The sequence below is a fragment of the Lynx rufus genome, unplaced genomic scaffold, assembly GCF_022079265.1.
Source record: "Lynx rufus isolate CCGP_SWC_20201006 ecotype Redwood Valley unplaced genomic scaffold, mLynRuf1.p SCAF_1, whole genome shotgun sequence".
In the NCBI taxonomy this organism is placed as follows: domain Eukaryota; kingdom Metazoa; phylum Chordata; class Mammalia; order Carnivora; family Felidae; genus Lynx; species Lynx rufus.
The window spans coordinates 152,262,749-152,277,296 of NW_025814823.1; positions in this window are offsets into that span (position 1 = coordinate 152,262,749).

Consider the following 14,548-nt stretch of genomic DNA (forward strand, 5'->3'; position numbering starts at 1 on the left):
AAATTTATGGCTCACTTATTGGAAATAGAATTGTGAATGACTTCTGCTTCTTAGAACTCTGAGATAACTTTATCTTTGTTACCTGTTCCCCCAACACACTTTATTTATCAACAATATTACAAAAAATAAGATGAGTACTTAGTTTTCTATAGTAAATTTTTTAATCAAGTTCCTATCTAGATAGTTACATTCCAGTTTTCAACCACTGTATCATGATACAATGATTTGGAGCAAAATAGTATCGCCATTCTTTTGTGCAAGTATATAAAACCTGTTATTTTATCCACGCAACTTCTTTAAATAATTATCCTGTGGAGTTCTTACACATGTTAATATTAACCTCACCTCTTTTGACTGAGAAAAAGAACTCCTGGAATTCATAGTAAAAAACCAAACAAATGAAACACAAAACAAAACAAAAAAAACAAAACAAAAAAAACTTGAACATGTCTCATTACAAACAATTCTGTTATTTCTTTACGGTAAGTTTCAAGGATAAGAATTATTGGGACAGGTTGAAAAATTTTAGTATACTGACTGGACACTTCTATTTCCTTCTGGGGGGTATTAATTATTTATTCACACTCTTTGTTCATTTTTTTATGAAGTGTTAGCCTTATGATAGGATGAGAGGGAGCTTGTCTTTTTAAAAGTTGAATCCATTCATCTATTATAGGTATTATAAAAATCTATTTCTTAGTTTATTGAATACCTTTGTTTTCAAATTAATTTTTAAATCTTTCATATTGATGAAATGATGATAAATCATTTTTAATTGTGAGTTCTCTCTTTGGTTTAATTCCTATATATAAGGTATTCCTTGCTTAAGAGATCACATAAATATTACCAGTATTTATTGCTATTTAAGATTTCAGTTTTTACATTAAATGTTTCCATCTTGATATTGATATATTTTGGAAAGTATGCATCTCTTTTAATTCTATTATTGCTCAAATAATATCAATATCTCCATTGATTTAACTGTATCATTTTTCAGCCAGTTTCTTCATGGCTCTGGCAAGAGGAGAGGAAGTATTTTGAAACAGGCCAAGAATGTTCTCCATAATAATGGCCTACTCTCAATGGAAAAGACGTGCTTTCTTTTCTTGAAAAATATACTGGACATTATATTCCCTGTCTTCCACAGCTTCCTTAGTTCTTTTTATTTCTGTGATGTTAATCTTTTTCTTCTTCATATCATGACAAACTTTATATATGTTCTGTATATTGTAGATGTAATTTTCTGCAATATCCTCAAGCTTTATATTATTCTACCACATAGGACATAGGCGTATTGTTCCTCCTATCCCACATTTGTCTGATTAAAACCTTGCTACACAAGTCTAGAACTTACCATGCTGTCAGTGATAATGGAGTACAATATATTTTCTTATGTACCTCTCAGGAGTGAAATTAAAATTGGTTCTCAATGACATCTCTAGTACAGTCCTTTCTCCCATTACATCTACTTAAAAAAAACTCTCAAATTCTATTTGGTTGCCCTAAATTTCTTGTGATATTATACATTCTTTCCCATTCCTATAATTTTAAAAGTTTAGTCATCATTTTAATGGATACCTCCATGAGAAAAGGGGTGGAAAAAGAGGCAAGCAGGATTAAGAAATAATCCACAATTCGTATGTGGAATTTAAGAAACAAAACAGATGAACATATGGGAAGTGGGGGTGGGGTGCGGAAGAGAGGGAAACAAACCACAAAAGACTCTTAATGATAAGAGAACAAATTGAGGGTTGACAGAGGGAGGTGGGTGGGAGATGGGCTAGATGGGTGATAGGTATTAAGGAGGGCACTTGTGATGAGCACTGGGTATTGTAAGTGATGAATCACTGAATTCTACTCCTGAAACCATATTGCACTGTTAAGTAAAATGTAAATTAAAAAAAAAAAATCAGCTGATTTCAAACTTCTCAGTAACCATGAAAGCAAGAAAGGATTGAAGAACTATAATGGAATGTAACAGCAAAACTCAAGTCAAAGCTCTACCAATTATTAGATTTATGACCTCAGGCAAGCTACATATTTTTTCTAAAAGACATCATTTCTTAACAAGGACAATAAAACCGGCCTCATAGGGTAACAGCAAAGCTTAAATGATACTGAATACATAAACCACAGAGCAGAGTACATCATAAATACCATATGTTATTAAATATAAGATTTTAAGGATTGTAAAATACACCATTATTTTATCTACTATTAAGTAAGGGAGCCAAAGACTGTCAATTAAACTGTGACATAATGCTTTAATGATAATCCTAAGTGACAATCCATCACCCCAGCTTCTCGTTTGGTTTGAAATTAATTTCAGCTATACCAAGATTTTTATGGCAGTTTCTCATACTTTCATTTGCATTCTTTTGAGTGTGACAGACAATATTTGTGCACAAAAATCTGTGATAAATAAATAATACATTTTAGTCCTCTACCTTAGGGTTTTGTCCTGTCTTTGATAACATAAAGGACTTTCTTACTAGTTGCAAAAAAAAAAGTAAAAGCAGAGAAAAATTGTAATTTTTCCAACAATTAAAATTTTTGCATTAGTATCAAATTTATACATCTCTTCTCTAAACTGTGACTTTCCTTATATTCAACTCAAAAACTTTTAACTGATGAATTAGTGTGTAATTATTTTGAAGACATTTGAGATGGCATTTAAAGTCAATATGTGCAGTAACACCAATGCATACACTTAATTGAAGTAATGACGAAGAATTGTGACCAAATTTGTATATGCCTAACAAAAACGCCATTTGCATCTCAAAGTGCAACCCCTAAGTGCCACCCCAAAGTGACTATGTGAGGTTATTACAAGTTATCAGAATTTTTGAAATGTTACAATACAAAAAATGTGCATTTTAGAATTGATGAACTATACGCAGTAAATATTATCAGCATGTATTGTAACAGCATTGAGAGTAAAAGTTTGTGTTCATGAAGATCTCATACCCATTCAAATTTTAATATTTTGAAAGGCATTAGACAATTTCAAGCAGATGAGCAACCACTCCTAATACATAGCTACAACACTCTGTTTTTTATGAAAAAGATTACTAGAATATGATAATCAATAAGATACTGTGTTACAGCTTTTACAATGGGATACTATTCAGCAATAAAAGAAGAATTATCAACTTATGTGAAAAGACATGATGAACCCAAAACGTTCATTGCTAAAAGAAGATATTTGCAAACAGCTGTATACAGTCTAATTCCAAATATTTGAGCTTCTGTAAAAGGCAATAGAATAGAAAATAGTACAAATGACAGTGATTACCAGAGGTGTGGGGTGGATAAGGCTAAGTCAGATAGAGTAGAGCACAGGTATTAGGTAGAGCTTAGGGTATTTTTTGAAGGCAGTAAAACTACTTTATGTGACGCTGTAACGATGGGTGCATGGCATTATGCATTGGTCAAAACCCGCATAATATTACAAAACAAATGATAGAAATAAAATCACTTAGGACATCAAAACATCGCAGGAAGGAATGGAAACTGTGACAGCAGAAGCTAGCTGTATTACAAACGCATGAAATGACCTTACTGCGGAGGGTGGGTACAAAAGGTCCCGACCTAACTAACTTTAAAATAAACACAGTATATACAACTAAAAACCAAAGGAAATGTACAGATGTACTCTGCTCTACTTGATAAAGTTGTTTCCCACATTGGTACTGGTTAATAATTCTGATAGTGCTATACATGTGTAACGAAACTGAACAATTACATAAATGTCTGGTAGATAGTGACAGATTTCTCACTCAGACCAGAACTTCACAGATAAGCAAGAAGAGGAAACTACAGTGATCCATGTGTTAAGGGATTAGAGTCGGAAACATCAGTATGAATTCATGTTTAACTTAATATACATACAGGTGGTTACATACACAAATATTTATAAATGTGTGTATACACACAGATTTTTATATACATATACGTTTCCTCACTCTGTCATTTGAGAGGACCTAGAAAAAAATCACACTCCTATAGCAATAAGTGAACTAGCACCCAGATCTTGGTTTCTAATAACATTCTCCAATAAATAGAACCAGCATTCCTTGGAGAAATGGCTGATCCAAGGACAGGCTGGAAAAATATTAGGTCAATCTGAAGCATCTTGTAGTTCTAGAGTGAGGCTGTTGTCCAAAATAAATAAATAAATAAATACATACATACATAAATAAATAAATAACCCAAACCCCTATTTTTGAAGGTATGTTAAAGGGACACAGGAGTCAACTGAGGGAGCTCTCAACAACCAAAGCTAGAACAATTTGAGTGACAAGATAAAGTAGCATTGGATTATAACCCAAAATATGAAGTCCATATTGATATAAATAAATGATTGGATAAAAAAGCAAATGGGGAAGGGATTAGACCTCTCTTGTAAAATTTCAAGTAATTTATGTAAATATTTTACCCTTGAAAAGAGGAGAAACATAAATCCCCACCCCTTAAGTGTGAGCTACACACAATGGAAACATTTCATCAGCCTGAAAAATACTACCTTAGCCAGGCGATCAAACTCAACAAGAACAGTGATAAGTCATGCTCATAGTATGTACCCGTAATGTCTAGTTATATGTGTCAATTTAGCGAAGCTACAGTACTCATTTAATCAAGTACTAATCTAGACATTGTTGTTAAGGTATTCTGTAGATGTTAACACCTACAATCAACTGACTTTAAGTAAAGGAGATTACCCACCAAAATGTAGGTGGGCCCTATCTAATCAGTTGAAGACTTTAAAGCAAAAACTGAGGTTTCTCCTAGAAAATGAAATTTTGCCTCAAGATTGCAGCATCAACTCCAGCTTGAGTTTCTAGCCTGTAGACCACCCTACAAATTCACAATTACATGAGCCAATTGCTCAAAAATAATTCTCCTTATATAAATCCTGTTGGTTATATTTCTCTGGAGAACTCTGATAACAGTATCCTTGATATGATGTGATAAAAATGGCACTTTATCTCCATGGACTTCTTCTCATAACCTCATAACTCCATTTGAATCATTAGAAGAAATTCCGATAGAGGCACATCCTTCAAAATACTTGGTCAATCCTCTTCAAAATTGTCAAGGTCATCTCATCGGAAAACAGCAAAGCCTAAGAAATTTTAACAGCCACGAGTTGCTAAGAAGATACGATGACTAAATGTAATATGGTATCCTGGATGGGATCATGGAGCAGAAAACGACATTATGTAAAACTAAGGAAATATGAATACAGTAAGGACTTGAACAATGATATATCAATATTAGTTCACTAATTGTAATAAATGTACCATACTAACTTGACATGTTATTAATAGGGGAAATTGGCTCTGGGTACATGGAATTTCTCTATAGTAGCTTCTCAATTTTCTCTAAACTTAAAACTTCCCTAAAAACAGTCTATTATTAGGGGGCCTGTGCTGATAGCTCAGAGCCTGGAGCCTACTTTGGATTCTATATCTCCCTCTCCCTCTGCCCCTCCCCCACTCACACTCTCTCACTCTCAAAAATAAACATTAAAAAAAATTTGTTAAGCCTATTATTAAAAATAATTTAGATTATAATCTAGTCTACTGAGAGAACAAAAATAAGAATTCAAAATCTGGGAGATGGTGTCATAATAGATCTTTCATTTAGAAGTGAAATATGTACATTTTTAGCTACATAAATAATTATTTTAAGTAGTTTTAAAATAAAATATAAATGTAAAAAACATGAAAAAGAAAATGTGCTATGTAAAACATGAAAAATTTAACAATTTAAGAACACAAATACAGGTTGAACATCCAGGGATATATTAGCAAAGTATAGGGGGGAAAGTTTTGGGAGTATAATACTGGGTAAAATTGGGGTGCCTGGGTGGCTCAGTCAGTTAAGCGTCCGACTTTGGCTCAGGTAATGATCTCACAGTTTGTGAGTTCGAGGCCCGTGTCAGGCTCTGTGCTGACAGCTTGGAGCTTGGAGCCTGCTTCAGATTCTTTGTCTCCTTCTCTCTCTGCCCCTCCCCAACTTATGCTCTATGTCTCAAAAAATAAATAAGTGTAAAAAAAATTTTTAAATAATATTGGGTAAAATAAAATCTTGCTACATTTGTGCCCAAAAGACAAAAAGATTCCCAAGACTCAGTTTTCCTTGAATATGAGAATTTGAGCAATATAAAGGATGCTTTTTTATTCCAAATTGCTACAAAATTTAAAAATCAGGGCAGTATCTATGAGAAAAGCAAACAGTAGGCAAATATGAAAAATAGCAAAATAAAAATGACAGCTGTTAGATCAAAAGTAGCAGCCATGAATCTAAACAGAAGTTTTAAACTTACTTATTAAATTCCAAGATTATAAATTTGGTTAGAATTCTGCTTTCTGGAGAAATAAGATTAAAAAAAAAAAAAAACAAAAAATACTGAAATATCAAACAGACATAAAAATTATCAGGAAAAAACCTGTAAGATAGAGCAGAATGGCAATATTTATCTAAGGTAAACTGGAAATTCAATCACAGAATACAATTGAACCAAAAATTATCCTAACTGATGAACATACACTATTTCTAAAGACTCGGGTCAAAAATTTATTGTATACTCCTTAAATGTTATAGCCTACTCAAACAAATTCAGTATATAGAGCCTTTTTTTAATTTTAATTAAATGCTGAAGCACTCAAATACTCTATTAGAAGTCTAATATCTTCCTTTTGAAGATCTCACCCAACACTTCAAATACTGTATTCTTTTTCCACATACCAACCAGAGGAAGCCAAAGATCATTTCACCACCTCCACTGCTTCTTGTTGACAACAATGCTGTTCAAGACAGATTTTGCCCTCTGTCAGGTCAGTACTTAGGTTTCCCTGGTTTCTGGATAGTCTGGCATGTTCTTAATGTACACAACTGGGATCTGAAGGGAAGAGACTTCAACATCATTACAGAACACATCTACTGCTATAGAGTGACCCTGCTCAGACAATCTTCTTGTATCAAAATCACATTGTACCAGAGAAACCCTCCTAGACATTTTATGACAAAAATTTGCCTCCATGCCATCATAAGACTTTTGATGTCTGAAAACACTATAAACAAAAGTATAATGGAAATTAAAAAAACAAAAACAAAAAAATAAAACTGGAAACAAGGGCCATGAAATAAGTAAATGACACAAGCACCCTACCCCCAAACACAAACATGCACCCACACGCACAGAAGCGCACACACACAACTATGAGGCACATGGGAAAATGCTTAACCCCTTTGGTAGGAAAAGCCATGAAAATTATAAACATACATACTTTTACTCAGCAAACTGGTGAATATTTGAAAAATAATACTCAGTTACAACAAAGATCTGGTGAAATGGGCAGTTTCACATTCTGCCACCAAGTGTGAACTAAGGAGACATTTCTGTGAGCCAATGGAAATAAGTGTCTAAAGCATTTACAATGTTCCATGAACCCGATGTGTAGAAATCCATCCCATAAACATTGTTGGAAATGCACCAATTAATTGAAATATAATGTGCTTACGGTAGTTATTTTTGAAAATAGCAGAACTATGGAAAGCAATCTGTCTAGTTGAAAATGTTAGAGTCTCCAAAAACAGAAGACCCACTGGTGATATCATTTTCATTGTTTTCAATTTGTTTTTCATCTTCACCATTTTTGTTTTGTTATTTATGACTTAAAGGTTCAAATGTTAAAATACCTAAAAAATGAGTATCATACATATGCTATGTGTACAAGTATAGTTGTAAATATATGGTGGTAATAGCTACAAAAAAACTGAATGATAGCAGATCAAGAGTGATAAAGTAATACTTGAAGGTAATATGATTTACTAGGTTGTGTTAAGATAGCTAGTGTTGCCTATTAATTTTGTTCATCTCAATGGAATTTGGTGTTGTCTTAGCAAAAAAAAAAAAAAAGTATCACCTTGGGCTCAGGAATGCATATAAATTTCTTCCAGAAAGAGATGTTAATTATGTATTTTTTACTTTTGAAAACCACCTGTATGATGTACTTTTCAGAACTGTATTACCCTCATAAAGATGGGGAAAATGGTCTGTATGGCTACTTGGGTCAATAATGAGCATCACTGTAACTCCAAAGAATCTTCCAGTATGTTCCCACTCAAAGATGTAGATGCCACTTCCCCTTACAAAAACCAGACTTACCCAGGGGAGGAATGGATACACAGAGGTAGCACATACCTTTTTTTTTTTGTCCATTGTAATACCCCAAGCTTGACTTTAGGTAGAGCACTGAATTCACTACTCAGCTTTCACTCTCAACAAAGACACGAGACTATACCTAAGTTAACTGATAAAAACTTGAGTTTAAAAGTCGTGTTTAGATTAAGATCTACAAGTTAGTATTCACTTGATAACTACTTTTCGAATGAATAATTGGTCCCCACCTAACATTTAAGACACAGAAAATGGTGGGGAGACAAATAAAGGGTAGTGAGATTTCACAGAAAAACCACCAAAGACAGGGGCCTAGTGTGGGATGTAACTTTTTCTCTTCCTTCCTAGTCATTTCTCATAATGATTATTGAAATGGCAGGCCTATGCTGGCCGACTCCATCTTGCTCTGTGTCCTTCACCTTGACCACGCCTCCTCCCCTTGAGTAACCTCCCGCTCACCTGCTTAACAGGACTCCGACCCTTCCCCAGCCAATCGGCTGAGGCCGCAGCCATTACCTCACCAACTGCCCCTAGGCCCCAATAAAACCTTTGTCCTTTTGAAACTCCCTCTCTCTCCCCGGTATCTCACCCCTGCGTTGGTGCAGGTAGGGGATTGAGCTAGAGCTAGCTCGAATAAAGTCTCTTTTGCTTTTATATCGGACTTGGCTCCCTGGCGGTATTTGGGGATCACGAATTCTGGGCATAACATTTGGGGGCTCGTCCGGGATCCCCAAGACCCCCGAGGGACCCCCCGACCCGGAGAGCCTGACTGGCCACGTTTAGTGTCTGTTCGTTCCATCTTTTCTGTGTGAGCTCATTTCTGAAATTCTAGTAGTGCCCGACACGGTCTAAGTGGATGCACTGGAGGACCACGGGCCGGGAGTTTCGGAAGACGTTCCGATCCTCCCTTTTGGAGGGACATGGAATCCCCTCATCGGTTTTGGAGGGACGTGGAATCCCCTCATCGTTTTGGAGGGACGAAGAATCCCCTCAAAGGTCTGAGACGAGGCGGGTCGCTCCTGCCGGTTGGCGTGAGGCCGTCGTCTAGCTTTCGGTTTTGGAGGGACGTGGAATCCCCTCATCGGTTTTGGAGGGACGTGGAATCCCCTCAAAGGTCTAAGCTAGCTTTCAGTTTTGCTTCCATGGAATTGGAAGACTTTCTAGGGGCCCTCTGTTTGTCTGTTTCTGTGTTTCTCTGTTTTGTTCTGTGGACTTACCGGATGGATGTTATGGGATAGACTCACACTACCCCTCTACCCACCCTCTTGGCTTAAGCCCTTCCTAGCCCCACTCCCTCTGGAGCCAAAACCCATTCTTGCTTTGCAGGGGACAAAGAAGAATAAAAGTATTACCCAGCCTTCAGCACCCCTCTACCCTGTCCTACAAGGGGGGACTGAAGAAGAATTAATTTTTCCTCCCCCGTATAACCCCTCTAGGATGCCGGAAGAACACCATCCTCCCCCTCCGGGGGAGGCAGACACTGTTCCAAGAGTGGGAGGCAGAAACGCTCCAGTGGGAAGCCCACCCTTTACTAGACAAAGGGCTCAGAGGGAGCAATCCGCCTCCACCGCCGACTCCACTATTCTGCCCCTGCGAGCCACTGGACCCCCAGACGCGGAGGGGAATCAGCCCCATCACTATTGGCCTTTCGCCACTAGTGACCTCTACAATTGGAAAGCTCAGAATCCTAAGTTTTCCAAGAAACCGGCAGGGCTTATTGATTTATTAGACTCTGTTCTTTTTACCCATCAGCCCACGTGGGATGATTGCCAGCAGCTTTTGCAGGTCTTGTTCACGACTGAAGAAAGAGAAAGAACCTCAACGAGGCCCAAAAACTAGTTCTGGGTGCAGACGGGAATCCCACCACCAACCAGGCTCAGATAGACGCCTCCTTCCCCTTAACTCGGCCCCAGTGGGATTTCAGCACAGTAGAAGGTAAAGAGAGGCTCTGGGTCTACCGCCAGACTCTAATGGGGGGTCTCCAAATGGCTGCTAGAAAGCCAACCAATTTGGCCAAAGTAGGAAATGTACAACAGGGAAAAGATGAATCTCCAGCTGCCTTTTTAGAGCGGATCATGGAGGCATTCCGTACCTATACCCCCATGGATCCAGAGGCTCCGGAAAGCAAGGCAGCTGTTATCATGGCCTTTGTAAAACAATCGGCCATAGACATTAGGAGAAAATTACAGAAAATAGATAGACTAGGAGAAAAAAGTCTGCAGGACTTACTGGTGGTAGCTGAAAAGGTATATAATAACCAGGAGCCTCCTGAGGACAAGCAGGCTCGCGCCATGGCGGCTGCCAGCAGTAAGCAAACTCGAGACCTGGCCAGAATACTACTAGCTACCACTGCTGACTTCCCCGAGGAACGAGACCGCCGTCTCCGGTAGCTGGCAGATGACAGACGATGCAAGAAAAGGTAAAGGAACCACCAAGGGGGGAAAACAGAGTCTGCAGAAAGATCAGTGCGCATACTGCAAGGAGATAGGGCATTGGGCCCGAGGGTGTCTGAAAAGGGCCGGTGGGAAGGGAAGCAACACTGATCAAGTAAAAGACCTAGAGCTAGATGAACTAAGTGATTAGGGGAGTCGGGGTTCGGACCCTCTCCCCGAACCCAGGCTAACTCTTAAAGTGGAGGGGACCCCTGTTGACTTCCTCGTCAACACCGGAGCACAACATTCGGTCCTCCACACCCCACAAGGAAAACTAGCCAGCAAGAAGTCCTGGGTACAAGGGGCAACTGGTATGAGCCAGTATTCATGGACTACCCAAAGAACGGTAGATTTGGGGACGGGCCAGGTATCCCACTCCTTTATGGTAATACCAGAATGCCCCTACCTGCTGTTAGGACGGGATTTACTGACCAAGATTGGAGCTCAGATAACTTTCAGACAAGGGGGTGCCTCAGGTCACCAATGGCAAGGGCCACCCCATCCAGGTCCTGACCATGAAACTGGAGGATGAATACCACCTCCACGAGGAGGCGCTCTAGAGAGAGGATAATATAGACAGATGGTTACAAGAATTCCCCTCGGCTTGGGCAGAGACGGGGGGGGGGGGGGATGGGACTAGCCGCTCACAGGACCCCAGTCCTGGTAGAGCTCAAGCCAGGAGAGAGTCCAGTAAGGATCAAACAATACCCCATGTCTCAGGAGGCCCGGAAGGGGATCCAGCCACACATCCGGAGACTACGAAGCCTAGAGGTACTAGTTCCTTGCCAGTCTGCCTGGAACATCCCCCTACTGCCGGTCAAAAAGCCTCACACAAATGACTACCGACCGGTACAAGACCTCCGGGAAGTAAATAAGAGGGTCGCGGACATACGCCCAACTGTTCCCAACCCATATACTCTCTTGAGCTCCTTGGCACCCTCCAGGTTCTGGTATACTGTACTAGATTTAAAGGATGCCTTCTTCAGTCTGCTGCTGGCACCCCAGAGCCAACCCTTGTTCACCTTCGAGTGGCATGATCCAGAGGAGGGCTACAGCGGGCAACTCACCTGGACACGGCTACCTCAGGGATTCAAAAATTCGCCCACCAGATTCGACGAAGCACTATACGAGGACCTGGGTGAATACAGAAGGGAGCACCCTGGCCTCACCCTCCTACAGTACGTAGATGACATCCTGATTGCTGCCGACACGGCCAAAGACTGTGAGCAAGGGACCCAGGACCTGCTGGCTACCCTGGGGGCCTTTGGGTACTGGGCATCCGCGAAGAAGGCTCAGATATGCAGGGAGAGGGTAAGTTACCTGGGATATATCCTGGAGGGCGGACAGCGGCGGTTATCAGATGCCAGAAAAGAAACTGTCCTAAAGATCCCTACTCCCCCCTCCCGAAGAGAAGTAAAGGAATTCTTAGGATCAGCCAGCTACTGCCGCCTCTGGGTTCCAGGTTTTGCTGAGATCGCCAGGCCCCTATATGAAGCTACCAAAGAGGGGAAAACATTTAAATGGGCTGAAAAAGAAGAAACTGCCTTTAATCAGTTAAAAAAGGCCCTCCTAAGTGCCCCAGCCCTGGGCCTACCAGACATTACGAAGCCCTTCCACCTCTTTGTAGATGAACATAAGGGAATAGCAAAAGGGGGTTCTAACTCAAGGTTTAGGCCCCTGGAACCGCCCAGTGGCTTACCTGTCCAAGAAACTAGACCCAGCGGCTGCTGGCTGGCCACCATGCCTAAGAATTATTGTGGCGACAGCACTCCTAGGGAAGGATGCAAACTGACCCTAGGACAGGAGATCTGGATCACGACCCCACAGGACATTGAAGGGGTCCTGAAACAGCCTCTTGATAGATGGATGAGCATCACATGTATGACTCGTTCCCAGAGCCTCCTACTCAACCCTCCACGAGCGCAGTTCCACCCCAGTGCAGCCCTCAATCCTGCAACCCTGCTGCCTGACCCTGACCTAGGAGCTCCACTACATGACTGTATGGGAATCTTGGAACAAGTACATGGATTCCAGATGGACCTGACCAACTGGCCCCTCCCCGATGCCAAGGCTACTTGGTTCACTGATGGCAGCAGCTTTGTGCGAGATGGACACAGGTATGCAGTGCAGCCGTGGTCACCGAAACGGACACCGTATGGGCGGAGGCTCTACCCTCCGGAACGTCAGCCCAGCGGGCAGAGCTCATAGCCTTCACCAAGGCGCTGATGCTGGGAGCTGGAAAACAGCTTAACATCTACACAGACAGCCGTTATGCATTTGTCACAGCTCATATTCATGGGGCAATTTATCAGGAGAGGGGGTGGTTACTGACGGCAGAAGGACGGACTATACAAAATAAGCAGGAGATACTTAACCTGCTTACAGCCTTATGGCTTCCTGCCAAGCTAGCCATTATCCACTGCCAAGGGCACCAAAAAGCTGATAACCCAGTAGCTAGAGGTAATCAAAAGGCTGACCAGGCAGCCAAGGCAGTAGCCCTTACTTCAGTCCCCATCATGACCATACAACTACCGGACCAAGGAGACCCAGTTTTACCAGACCAGCCCAAATAATCCCAGGAGGAGTTACAGTGGATCAAGAAACTCCCCATGGCCCAGGAGATAAAGGTATGGTGGTATACACCTAACAAGGAGCTCGTGCTGTCAGACAGGCTCGGAGTCTCAAAGTTAGAGCACATGCATCGGTCTACTCACATGGGGGCCCAAAAATTAAAAGACTTAATCGACACGCCAGAATCAAGATTCACCAACAGGACACCAAAATAGAGCAAGTTGTATCTGCCTGCAAGACCTGCCAACTCACCAACGCGAGAGCTACATCAAATAAAAAAGGAACCAGGCTCAGAGGCACCAAACCGGGAGCCCAATGGGAGGTCGACTTCACTGAAGTCAAACCAGGAAAGTGTGGTTATAAATATCTTTTAGTATTTACAGACACCTTCTCTGGCTGGGTGGAGGCATACCCAACCAAGCATGAAATGGCTCAGACGGTGGCTAAGAAGCTACTAGAAGACATCTTACCCAGGTATGGTTTTCCTGCCATGGTAGGATCAGACAATGGACCAGCTTTTATCTTGTAGGTAACACAGGCAGTAGCCAAGGCGGTGGGGGCAAACTGGAAATTACATCGTGCTTATAGGCCCCAGAGCTCAGGACAGGTAGAAAGAATGAATAGAACCCTAAAAGAGACCCTTACCAAATTAACCATGGAGACTGGCGGGGACTGGGTGATTCTCCTACCGTACGCCCTTTACCAGGTTAGAAACACTCCTTACACTCTGGGTTTTACTCCCTACGAGATCATGTTTGGCAGGCCACCCCCTGTTATTCCCAACCTTCTAGCTGAACTTCTTGCTGAGTTTAAAGGCCAAGAACTTTTTCTTTCCTTGAGAGGGCTCCAGAGGGCACACGAGGACATTTGGCTGCGCCTCTGTGCCATCTACAAGGCTGGCCCAACCCCGACACCTTATCAGTACAGGCCAGGAAACTGGGTCTACGTCAAGAGGCACCACCGAGAGACCCTCGAGCCGCGCTGGAAGGAACCCTACGTCGTGGTGCTGACAACCCCCACCGCTCTCAAAGTAGATGGCATCGCGACCTGGGTCCATCACACCCACGTTTGGCCAGCGGGCCCCTCCTTGATCCGGAAGGACTTCATCACACAATGGGCCATCAATCGGGACCAACACAACCTGCTCAAGCTCAAGCAACAGCGCATTCGACCCACCTAATATTGGTAACTCTGTTAACTCTGCTTGTCATTGCTCATGCTGCCGGGAGTCCCCACGCCCCCCAAAACATCACCTGGCAGATCATAGACACCAGCTCGGGGACAATACTTAATCAGACCTCCCAGAGCCACCCCAGGGACACTTGGTTCCCAGAACTTTGCGTAAACCTCCAAACTC